The sequence below is a fragment of the Sparus aurata genome, chromosome 20 (genome assembly GCF_900880675.1).
Source record: "Sparus aurata chromosome 20, fSpaAur1.1, whole genome shotgun sequence".
NCBI classification, from domain to species: domain Eukaryota; kingdom Metazoa; phylum Chordata; class Actinopteri; order Spariformes; family Sparidae; genus Sparus; species Sparus aurata.
This window is the reverse complement of record NC_044206.1, coordinates 4,265,422-4,278,118: the sequence shown is the minus strand read 5'-3', so window position 1 is coordinate 4,278,118 and position 12,697 is coordinate 4,265,422.

Below are 12,697 nucleotides of genomic sequence, written 5' to 3'. Positions count from 1 at the left end.
GCCTCGGCCAATGAAAAGTGGCCAAACGGACGGAAGTACTGCGATAGACAATCCTGTCAGCCAATAGGAAACCGGGCTGGGTAGGCAGATGTGTGGTGTTTACCAATGACAACAATAATAAAAATAGCTGTAGAAAATCGAGGTCGGTTGAAGCGCAGGCTGACACGCAGATGGGTGGAGAGCTGTAAGAAGCGGTGCAGTGATTTCAAGGAGGGGATTTGATGTACACAAGACCAGAGACAGACCCCCGGTCCGTTTATAACAGAGAGGGGGTTTTTGTGTAATAACACACAAAGTATATGAACTTTCTTGTAATCTTCAGAAAAGCTGAAAAGCAGATGTGCTTGGATATCGATTCAACCCTCAAAAGTCATTTTTCATTAAAAAAAAAAAAAAAAAAGTTTTGCATTTGCAGTGCGTTCAATCTTGATAACTCCTGTTATTTAAAGGTAGTAGGTTAAAGGGGCACGGTGTAGTTTTGGAGACGGTATTCAAACTTTGAATTTTAATATTTTCATTATTAATGAGGTAATAAAAGGTGCAAAAAAGGTTTTCTTATCAGGTCCCAGAACACCATTTGAAGCTGGAAAAGGTGGCAGGGTCCGCCAAATATAAACAAAGTAAAACAGTATGAATATTGGTTGACCTTTAAGGTCAGTTGGTTTATTCAGTTAATTCAGTCAAGGAAACAAAAAGAGTTTGTTTATTTAGTTTGTTTAGGAAGAGATTCAGTCGTTTGCACCTTTAAGATTAAGTGTTAATTCTGTGAATAACTCTACTCTGTCCACTTGTCCAAAGACATTTCGATGCTCAATCTTTCCTGTTTTCTCTACACCGACCTGCAGGTGCATTGTTAAAAAAACCCAGCTATAAAGTCTTTAACAGATGATACCAGTGACCCTCTTGGTCTACAAGCCCATAAATCATAATTCCAAGCCCACTTGCAGATTGTTTTGGTGGCCATTCAAGGAGTAAACTCCTTAAACCTGAACTAGCTCATTTTCTGACCACTTGTGTGCAGCACAAACCAGCTGTAAACACGTCAGTGACATATTGTTACCTTATAAAGTTGATGTGACAGACACAGCAGCACGCACTTGCCTATTTAAACATCCAAGTCCAACATGTTCTTCCTTTTGCTCTTTTTTGAGTCTTGCCATTGCCAACTTGCCATTTGATGCTTGGCAGGTAGTTTACCTGAGCTTTTTCACTGAAAACATGCTGCTGATGGAAATGATGATGAGAACAGAAAGAGTGAACAAAAACCATGGGTCCAAAAATGAAACAGAAATGAGCTGAAAGAAGCTAAAATGTTGTGTTCAGCTACCACGTCAGCGGATAATTCTCTGTGGGTTCGTGGACTCTTTTCACTGTACACACAGTCATTTGATTCATCATAAGGCTAATATAAAATATTAATTAGAGCAGGTTAAAGAAAGTGTAGGAAAGAAATCTGGACTTATGTGGACTGTGTAGTTTGTTATGCAATTACAAAACTATTTCAGTTATTTTACACTTATATTTCATTCACTTCTCTAGTGTCAATATCCGTATGTAATTAAACATTTTCAACATTTGTTTTCTTTTGTTTCAAAAAATGTTTTTCACAGCAACCCATATGGGAAATTTTGAGTAGCTGGCTTTTCTTTGAATACTGATATGGAGTGATTCTCTGCTTGGAATGATCACTAATTCATACTAAAAGGAAGCCAAACCCCATAAAGCCACTTTACAGATCCCCGTGGACTCCTCAAATCAACTTTCAGAACTGGTCATACAAATGAACTCCAAACAGGCGATATGACGGTCTTACAGAGGGGCAACAAAATGAAGGAAAACTCTGAATATATACTGTATGTGGAGAAACATGACAGACGCAGTGTTCCATAAAGGTCTCGTGTTTTGATGTGAATGAAAATGATGTGACGAATCATATGCTGCAGCCTTCACAGTCACCATCGCAACACAAGTGTTCACGATGAGAGATTTTTAGGCGTGTACCGAACAGCAAATTCGAGAATATCTTGAGTTTAACACACATGAAGCAATCTGCAGGGAGTATTTAAACTGTTCTGGCAGGCTTATTTTGGATCAACATGCAAAATGTCACAAATCTTCAGAACCGTTTATCCGATCTATTTCAAATGGAGTAGGTCTGTTGCTGAGGACCCAAGGAAATGCAGTGTTGATTTTGGTGCAGTTCGAACACACAACTTGTTCAATTTTGATAGATTCTGAATAAACATTGAGCACCGCTCTGTGCAGCACTGGGTGCTGGTGTTTCTGTCAATAGTAGCATGCTAGCTAACGTTAGCTTCAAGGGCTAGGATGTTTAGCCGTCCTTGGCAGCGCCGTTAGCTTCTCCGGGATGTGTGTCTCATTGGTTGGAAAAATACAGAAAACATATTTAAAGTACCCTGAAAAATACACTGGATACAAACATTTTTAAAAAAATTATCCAGATTCAAATCATAAACATCAAGCATGTATGACATTATCGGGGTTGGCAAAGTGAAGTGATCAACAAGTGATGAATTAACATCTGAGCTCTGAGTTTAACAGTACATTCTTTACATTTTTTAAACCAAAGGTCCACTTACAAGTGTATTTAAGAGCTTTCAACCAAATCTTCTTCATCGGTGGACTTGAGATTTGCTAGCTTGTTTAAAGTTCCATGAGTCTCATGGAATGCTGAAGAAGACCATGAGAAGTGTTGAAAAGCGCTGAAAAGTCAGCAAGTGTTAGTTACTGACCCCGCTGTCCCTTTTCTCTTCTCAGGTTTTCGTTTTTCTGAGTAGTTATACCTGTCCTGTAAATTGCATCCAGAAAGAGTACAGAGTAAGTAAAGGTTCATTACACACACATAGGCTTGTACAAAAATGATCATGGATCTACCATAACAAATAGTTTATGTAATAATGTAGATGGATGGACGGTCTTTATGTAAAGTAAGAATGAGCATATTGTATTATTTCCTGCTTACCTGCATGAATCCGGCTCCATGCAGGGTCCACGGGCCGGGTTTTACCTGCAGCGGGTTAGTTTACTAACTGTAGTAGAGCAGCCAGCATGCTGTTAGCTCAGTGTATGTGTGTGTGAGTGAGTGTGTGTGTGTGTGTGTGTGTGTGTGTGTGTGTGTGTGTGTGTGTGTGTGTGTATCTGTGTGTGTATGGAGGTCGTATTAAATAATGGAGTTAAAGTCTCTCACACTGTGTTGACACTGCCGCCGAGGCAGCCTCTGGCCCTCGCCGGGCCCCGCTGCCTCCAGCTGTCAGTGTCTCTTCATCACACTGCATCCATACTAAAGGCAGAGTGCTGCACTGAGGAGACCCATGCGCCATGCCACACGTGTACTATGACATGACGTAATCATGTTTGATTGAGCTACATTCAGGGCCAATGCAGTGTACATACAGGTTATGAATTATAGACATTTTATATGTATAACATTTATCTACTGATTTAAGGATCATGGTTGTGTGGTCTGTTAATCAGTGTGTGACAGAGTGATATTGTACTTCTAATGAAATTACATATCCTGGCAAAGTAATCTCAACACTTTTACAGATACTGGGTCAGTTGTATCCAAAGCACTGACCACTTGACTGAAGAGACTGAAAAAGAAGAAGAAGAAGAAAGAAGAAGTTTTGTGGAACACTGTCAAATCATGCTGGGATAACATGAGTCAGCAGGTTTTACACAAACTTCTGGAGTCCATGCCAGCTACACACTACAAACATTTTTGGACCTTTAAAGGAAAAGAATCAGGCCTATTTCTTTAGATCTGTGCTCAAGTCGGTCAAATGGTGTAAAAAATGAAAGGCTTTTCTTTTTATTGTTTTAGATTAAGTCAGCTAATTCAAAATCCATACTTGTTCACAACAAAAATATGACATTGCACTGATGTCCAGGAAGCTGGATTGTCAGCACACCTGTGAATCAATTCATTTGGCTGTAGTTTTCAATGTATCTGATCCGATGAGATTCTGATTGAGTATGGTCAGTCATACGCATTGATTATTGCTGTTTAGGTCGTGATGTGCAGCGCCAAACCTGAGAGAATAAAGAGTCATAAACGTGAAACATAAATGTCTGGTCTGCACAGAGGTTAGTGTGGTTATTTATTCATTTATTTATTATTAAATCAATGTACCCATGGCTCACTGTGCGTAATGCACTTCTGGTCTGGAAGTTAAATGATGTTAAGCTAGTCCCTCCTACATTATTTTATTTCCCCTGCTGTCCAACTTTCCTGCTGCTTGAATTGTCGTCCAAAGAAAAGTGGACAGAGCCGTGCCTTGCCAGCTCCTCTCTCCTCCAGCATATATAAAGCGTGGTCCTTTTTCACTTGAAGTCCTTTAACATTTTGTTTTTTGTTATAATGTGTGTGTGTGTTCGGCATATCTGAAGAACTCTGGCTGTGTGCACAGTCTCGCCTGTTTCAGTGTATCATTTGATCTATGGCTCAGGTCAGTGTTTGTTCACATTATTTCAAATTTTTTTTTTCCTTTTCTGATGTGTCTCTCAGTGTAGTAAGGTGCTGTGTCCATCAGTTATGTGTGCAAATACACCAGTAAGACACACTTATGTCATATTTTCAATCACATTTAGTTTCCAAACACTAAATTGATTGTTTTAAATGTAGGACTCAAACTCTTCAGACATATATGTGATTATATTTGTACTTCTTACAGTCAAAATGTCCATCGGAACTCATTGAACAGCATGAAATGATTCTCATTACAACTGCATAATAACTGATGTCGAGGTCAACAGCCTCTCGTGTGTCGGTGGCTCAGTGAAATGTGTGTTTCAGTCACAGTTAGTGTATGAATAAGTAGTGTTGTGTTCTCACTTGTTTATTTGATCCTTAATATAATAATAATAGACGTTTAAAGTTTGCTTGAACTTTTTCACTCCTCAACTTGTCTGAAATACTTCCTGGAACGTCCCGCAGCCGGCAGTCGCTGAGATCTACCGGCTGCTCGACAGTGAAGAAGATCTGCATGAAGGGTTAGGATGAAGAAGAGTTAGAAGACGACTGGGAGGGTGGACATTTTTGGTATGAGTTAGTTTCTGAGGATGAAGAGGACTTTGAAGAGGATGAGGAAGAGGGCATCAGGATGTCTCTCACACATGCATGAACACACTGGGTTTATTTGAGTTCATTTAAAAAAAAAATAGCAATGGACAACTTTTTTTTTTTTTCTTCAGAAAGTTGATTTGTGAGTATCATTCCCAACTGGTCAAATGCTGACGCTTAAGGATGGCAGCCGACTGGACGTACAATACTGAAGTGTCAGTATTTGTCAAGCTGTGAATGAGACTCAAAAAACAACTTTCTCACAAACTTTAACATTCCATTGTAAATCCTGTGGAATGGCTGTAGAAAAATGACACCATCCACTTACAGACTGGTTCCCTATTGGTCTCACTTTCACAATGCCATGGCATCTGCGGCTCGGCTTCTTTTTTTTTACCAGAAAAATGAAGGATGTAGTACCGCGCAAAGGAAAAGCATCTTTCATTGCACAACCAACGCAGGGAAGAGTCATTGGTTTCCCCGGTCGCCATCCCCAGGTAACGGTGGGATGGCTTGACTAACTGCGGAAACGCTAGACTGTGAAATAAAAAGAACCCACTGATGGAGGAGGCAAAGAAGGTGAAGAGGGAGAGAGATAGAAACCGAGTAAAACAAGAGTGAACAGACAGGCATTCCCTGGATGGAGAGCGCTCTGATGTTGTGTCAAAGTCTGTTCCCTCGCTGATACGTGTCCCCTCTTACCACCAGCGGTTCAACACCGGAATTCCTTCTACAACTTCAGGAAGAAACAAAACCTGCTTACTTATTAATACAATAATATTAATATAATATTAATACCAAGATCAGGGTTTTTAGCTCAAACTTGCTTTGGACAGTAGCCAGGCTGCTAGCTGTAGCCGTGTTGCTAACACTGTCTATGTGACAGCGGCCCAAACAGTAATACCACAGGGAAACACTGGGAGGGGAGAATGTCGAAAAGTTGTCTTTTTGTGCGTCAACTAGACTGCAGTGTTTCTCAGGCCTGTTCCTGGGCCAGCTGGTGGTGGTCAGCTTTCTGTCAGGGGGCTTGAGTAAGTGTTAAAAGCGGTGACAGAAAGTGTTGATAACTTCAGAAACCTTTTTTTAATATTATTCCATTGTTAATAATATCTCTACGAATGGAACAACACAGCTAGCATCGGTGTAAAGGTTGTATATTTGTGTCCAAAATGATTCATTCTTGTGTTTCAGGGCGGGACAAGTCTTTGTTTGGTGTTCTGGAGCAGCGTAGAGTTCACGTCGGTCAACCCACCAATCCGCCATGAAAACCCAACAGACTAATGAGCCTCTCTCAGCGACTGACTCGCTTCCAGGCACCAAAGCACTGTGTGAAGACCCAGTGAGGTCATCACCTACCTACCCCCGCCCTTCCACCGCCGACACCACCCTCTCCAGCCACCAGAAAAAGACAATGAATATCCGACCGTCCGACCAGCAAAATATACGTTGTTAATATCATCTGCTTCTTCTTCTGTGCTGCTGGGTTTGTGATGCTCCTCACACACACACGCACACACGCAAACAACACACAGGAAGTTGTCACCACCTCTTTTCGTCCATTTTAAATTCAATAAATGTTGCAGAATATAGTGATTTATAGTTTGACAGTTTGTTCTGATGTTCCTTTAACTCAAAGATTTTACAATTACAATTTGTGTAACTTTGAACTGTGGGATTTTTAATCATTTGCTAAATGTACAATAATCAGTACACATATTTTCAAGTAGTTAAGTACTGTTAATAGACAGTGTTTTAAACTTTCGTGCCTACACTCTCAGTCTTTGACTAGTTTGGTGTTTTATGTTTATTTTAATGTCATATGAAAACAGAAACATTTTATAGGAGCTCCACTGGAATCACTTATAACTTCCTTCACTAATATCGGATTTCTATCCATAGTGTCCCACAAAGAAAATATTTCTGCAGTCCACATGGGTGAAACATCTGAACTTTTTATAACAATTAATTAATAATTTATACTAATGATAATTAGTTAATAATAATGATAATAGTAATCAATCAAAGAAATAAACTTCTCTCTTACATGTTGCAGTATATTAGAGCGAAGATGATGTTGGACACGATGAGTGGGAGGGGCTCTTGATCCTGACACGGTGTGTATAATACTGTAGATTCACGCCTTCTTTGGAGGCCTGCTATTGGCTGATTCAGTGCCTGAGGAAGGAAACTGTAGGTAGACATGATTGTAGTCCTTATCTTTCAACACTGCAGTCAGCACCTAAGAACCACACATAACCTTCTCTTCACTGAGGTGCCCTGTGATGCTGAGTGATCCTGCTTGGTGGAATAGCTCCAGCTGGACAACAGGTGTGGGCGTTTTGTTGACCATGTTTTATCACATTATGTTAAATAATTTGCCTTAAACGGTGACTTTGTGTGACATAACTTTAGTGTGAAGGGTCATATTTAAACAAAGTGTTTCTACTATGTTGAGCAGCAATGCAATGTAGCTGAGTACACTGTACATGTATTGTTCTTTAAGTACAATTTTAAGGTACTTGTACTCTGCTTGAGTATTTAGATTTTTGGCGACTTTACACGTCACTTTTGGAAGAAAATATTGCACTTTTCACATGAGCAATTATTAGTAACTAATTACTTTACAGTTTGCTGCAGAGTTAAAAAGCAGAGCCAAAGCAGCACACTTGTAAACTGATTAATTTTGTCTGCAATCATATAAAAAAAACACTGATTTTGATAATAAGAGAAAAGCTCTGATAATCAGTCAACACATAGTATAGAGTAAATATATGTATCATGTACTTTTAACTGTACTTATAATACAATTATCACCAGAAAATTACTTTTGATATTTAAGTACATTTAATATCAGATACTTTAGGACTTTTACTCAAGTTCTTTTCATGTAGCTGACTTTCACTTTGACCAAAGTCATATTTTAACAGGACTTTTAATCAAGTATGATTTTTGTCTAACACTGAACACTATAAATTTAACAATGTGTGATTCATTACGGGAGACAGAATAACCTTTTTGACGTACATGACTTTCATGTTTAATACTTGAATGATAAACACGTTGAAAACACATGATGTTACTGAGGAAGTTGCACTTAATTTCATGTGTAATAACTTAATAAACACACTGGGGTTATTGTATACAATTGCATGAATTGAATTTTAAGAGACTTAGTTATTTAATTAATTCACACTTCATCAGCATGATGACACTTCACATTGAACTTGTGTGATCAGAGTGGACGGAAAATTTTAATACTGATATTCACTGTTTTTCCTCGAGTATATCACATGTACATGTCAATTTTATGTTTATGTAGTTTTTTTTTTTTTTAGAAGCTCCAGTTAACCAACTTGGAGTTCCCCCTCAGTTACCTTCACTGTAGGTTTAACTTGTTCCACTGAAGAACATTTACAGTGTAATCATTAATCAAAATGGAAGAAAAAAAAAAGAAATGTGTAGTGTATTGTTGCTACAGGGCAGCTTGACTGTGAAAGGAAACAAATAGATACAAACAAATCACTGAAAAATAAAAACAAAAGTATAGAAAATATGATATTTCCAACAAATATCAGTAAACACAAAAGGATGAAATGTCTCTCTGTCACTCACACACATGCACATCTCTGGAAACAGAACAGTGGCCGTATATATAAAGGGCTGCAGGAGTGAGTTTAGATTATTTCGTCCAGATTTTGTTCAGGAATGGTAGAAAATTATTTCACATTAAATCTCATCTTAAGGTAGAAAAACAGAGGGAGATCAGATTCAAACAAATATATAGTCAGTCAGATCATTAAACATTTCTTATGTTTGAGTGCCCTGTTAAATATGTTTTACTTCATATGTGTGTAGGCATTGTTCAGAATTGGAGTTATAAATAGTCAGAATTAGATCAGAAGTATAAACGCGAAGAATTTCTGAATTTCATAATTTCCTCATACCATTGAATTACAAGAATAAGGACTTAAAAAGTAAAAAAAAAAAAAGGTAATTGTAAATATTGACATACACATAATTTAAAACAGATGGACGTTCAGCTTGACTCTACATGCCCAGAGGAACTGTCTGGAATATTAAAGACACACAGACCCCCTTGAATGTACAATACACACTTTTATCTGGTCAGAGCTCAACGCAACAGTAAGGATTCAAAAACATGGGCTCCTCTGTAGTTCCTCTTCTTCTTCTTGTCATTATTATTATTATTATTATTATTATTATTATTATTATTATTATTATTATTATTATTATTATGGTATTTGCAGAAGTAGCGCTAGTTGAACAGACTTCAGCTGCAGTGAAACAGCAGTCCGGTGCTGCCACCTGCTGGATATCTATCACCATACAGGAACGTCTGAGTGAGGGTTTCATTAGGCAGTGAACACTGCTCGAGAACTGCCTACTCTCAAACTGCTGAACAGCTTGTTTATCTATGTTTTCATTATATGTATCTGTATGCACGCATGCAGTTAGTTATGAGTTGAAGTTAGAATTCTGGTCAATTGAACACATGTGAAACCAGACAATGAGACAAAATGACCACAAAACAGCAGGAAAAAGACACAAACACCACCTAGGGACACAACATGACCTGGGATGCTTTTCATCACTTCCCCCACTGATTTACTCTTCCTTGAGTTTTAACCCCTCAGCAATAATGTGAATGTGTCAACCATTCATGGAAATAATGCATATTTAGAAGGCTGCAGCACAACACATGGGTATGAGCACTGTATTTTTAGGCAGAAAAATCAGGTGTCTTTGGATCCATGAAGACGTCCTGCTAGACGGCAAGATTAATTTCATGCTCGGGTTATATCGGGTGAAAGTAAATAAACAAAGCTAAACTATTTCCACGAGAGAACCCTCCATTGAATAAGAAATAATTCATGCCTTTTATAATCGTGATTCCCTTTAGAACTTACTGTCTATTCCCCACTCACTGAATGTACCTAGTTCATTTAAATTATTTAAACACTGCTATCCATTAATGTTAATCTTGTGCTGCTGCACAGTGTTACCTGGCTGAAAAGTCTATAAAACAACTCTCTAACATCTTAGTACACAGCAGCTCCCCACTGGAACCAGACTAATGATATTCTTTTGGGTGAGTTAGCACCTCATTAAAGCACACCCTTTCAGCGGAAGCGAAAGTGGGATAAATTAGATCCTTAAACGAGGCGTTAATTTACAGGAAACACAATTGAATGGTTCTGTAATGATTATGAGTGAGGACAGTAAATGGACTTCCATTACAGGTTGTGCAGGCCGGATTTATGGAGCTGTGTTGAGGGGCCGACCGGGGTTGACTGAGGATGATACCTGAAATTTAAGGAGACATAATGATTCAAATTAGATTGCTGCAACCATAAACGGTTGGCAGTGTGGGTATTGGGTCCTGTGAAAGCTGCTCCATGTGGCTGAAAAGCACCAGCAACATTTAGATTTGCTCAGTAGTGAAAAGTGACTGAGTCATCTCGTTCTGTACTTAAGTGCATATATGACAGACTTATATTATATATTATATATCTTATATATTATGGCATGCTACTTTATATCCCTACTGCAGAAGTTCATAGGACAAGTATCAGTTAATTTGACCTCTTTGTGCCTTTAACAATTTTTAAAACCATGTGAGCTGATTATAGGGGAATGTGATTTTGTATAAACATAATGAGTACAGTCTCTCTTTGAAAATGAGTGTAGGAGTACTATAAAGTCACAGAAAAAGGAGCAATCCAAGTACCTCAAATTTGTACTTAAGTACAGCACTCAGAGGGAAATATTGTACTCTTTACTCCACTCCATTTGTTTGACAGCTGCAGTCACTTGTTATTTTTCTGTTTCATCTCAAACATATGATCGGCAGTAGTAATTACCATTGCCACAATGTGTGAAGTATTTAAATTTGGCTCCACCTTCACCACACTAACATGGTGCACATAATAAAATTGAATTTGTTATGGGTGCTTTAACTTTCAGCTAGCGTAGGTACTTATGCTGATCATCCTTGTTTAATCTGACATCAATTTGAGAGCTGAAAGTTGTGAATAAGTCTTTTAAATTCAAGTCATGAAAACTGGAAGCAAAAACAAAAGTGTTGCAGTCATATTTTTGTTTGGTGTACTATGTAGTGTGTAGTACACAATTTCTGCCTCTGTGTTGTAGTGTTGGACCGTGAGAGCTGTTGTCTTCACTGTTAAAAGACCACCATTGGTGATGACAATCTAATGTATCTGAAGCCATGATTACACTTAAAAAAAGAAAAGAAAAATTTAAATGTAAAATGATAGTTTGAAAAAGTAACATGACGTTGAAAATGTAGATTTCAATGCGCACAAGCTTAAAAGCAAATGCTGATATTGGAAAGCTTAACTTGTTAAAATTAAATGTCACATGGAAACATCAAAACAAAGTCAAAATAGGAAATGCCTGCATTAAAATTTCAGATAGAAATAAAATAAAACCATTATTTAATTAATTTCCTTTTTGTATTTAAATGTCAGTTTTCCCATTTTCGATTAGGCTTCTGCCATATTCCAAAAGCAAAGTATACCTCAATACCTCCTCTGCCGCTGAACCTGACTCTCCGTCACATCAAATACCACCACACAGCAGTGTGAGGCGCTGGCAGGAGCCACAACAACCAAACACCACACTGACAGGCCCTGCTGAACTTAATCCCTGTCCCCTTTGTCACCACAGCACTGAGTTAAACAGTGTCATGTTCCAGTGACCCAGGGCAGGTGTAGGTGTGTGTCTGCGTGTGCACGGTGGCCACGCACTGAACAGCACACTGGCAACAGCTAATGGAAAGACACGTTAGGTGTGAGGCGGAACCTGAACCCCCAGAGACGGAAGAACTGCGACACCTTAGAATCAGCTCAAAGTAATTCTCATGGAGCTGTTTGAGCAGTTAAGGTGCAGTTATGAATAAGTCATGCATGGCTGACACATTTCCAAACACTCCCCTTGTGAAAGGCTAAATGGCTGCGTGGGCCTGATCCTTGAAAACACCACAGCTTTTGAGAGGAGATGTAGAAGTGCTGAGTAAACACAGATTGTGTAAAGACATTTAAGGGGCAATAGACTCGGTGACTACATTTTGAAATCCATTTTTCGTTAATTCAAACATTTCTTATCACCTAAATCATGTGTATTTGAAAACTGATCAAAATTAAGTGTGCAACTACTTCTGTAAAATGCCTGGTTTCATTTACTTTCTCATGTCTCCTTTTGTTATCTGTTCTTGTGGTTAGCGTTTTTAAGACTGAGGATTATTCTGGTGTTAAACTTAAATACAGTGGGGTGTGTCTAACCCTAACGCTTTAGCGAGACAAAAACAAGTTGTGCCTCATACTTGATGAAAAGATTATATGCGAGTACATATCGTGTCAAAATCTCTACAGACAGCAAACTAAAGTTTGAGTCCACACCATTTTTATGTTGCTATCATGTTTCATAGACAGGAAAATAGGATATCCCCTCCTCCTCACACAAACCCATTCTTGTAAAATGAGAGCTTTGCCTGCCCCAGTAGCTAATGGACCCAGTTTGACTGGTTTTTGTTGAATGGGTTGAGCGACCAACACTCGGATTTCACAACAGGAG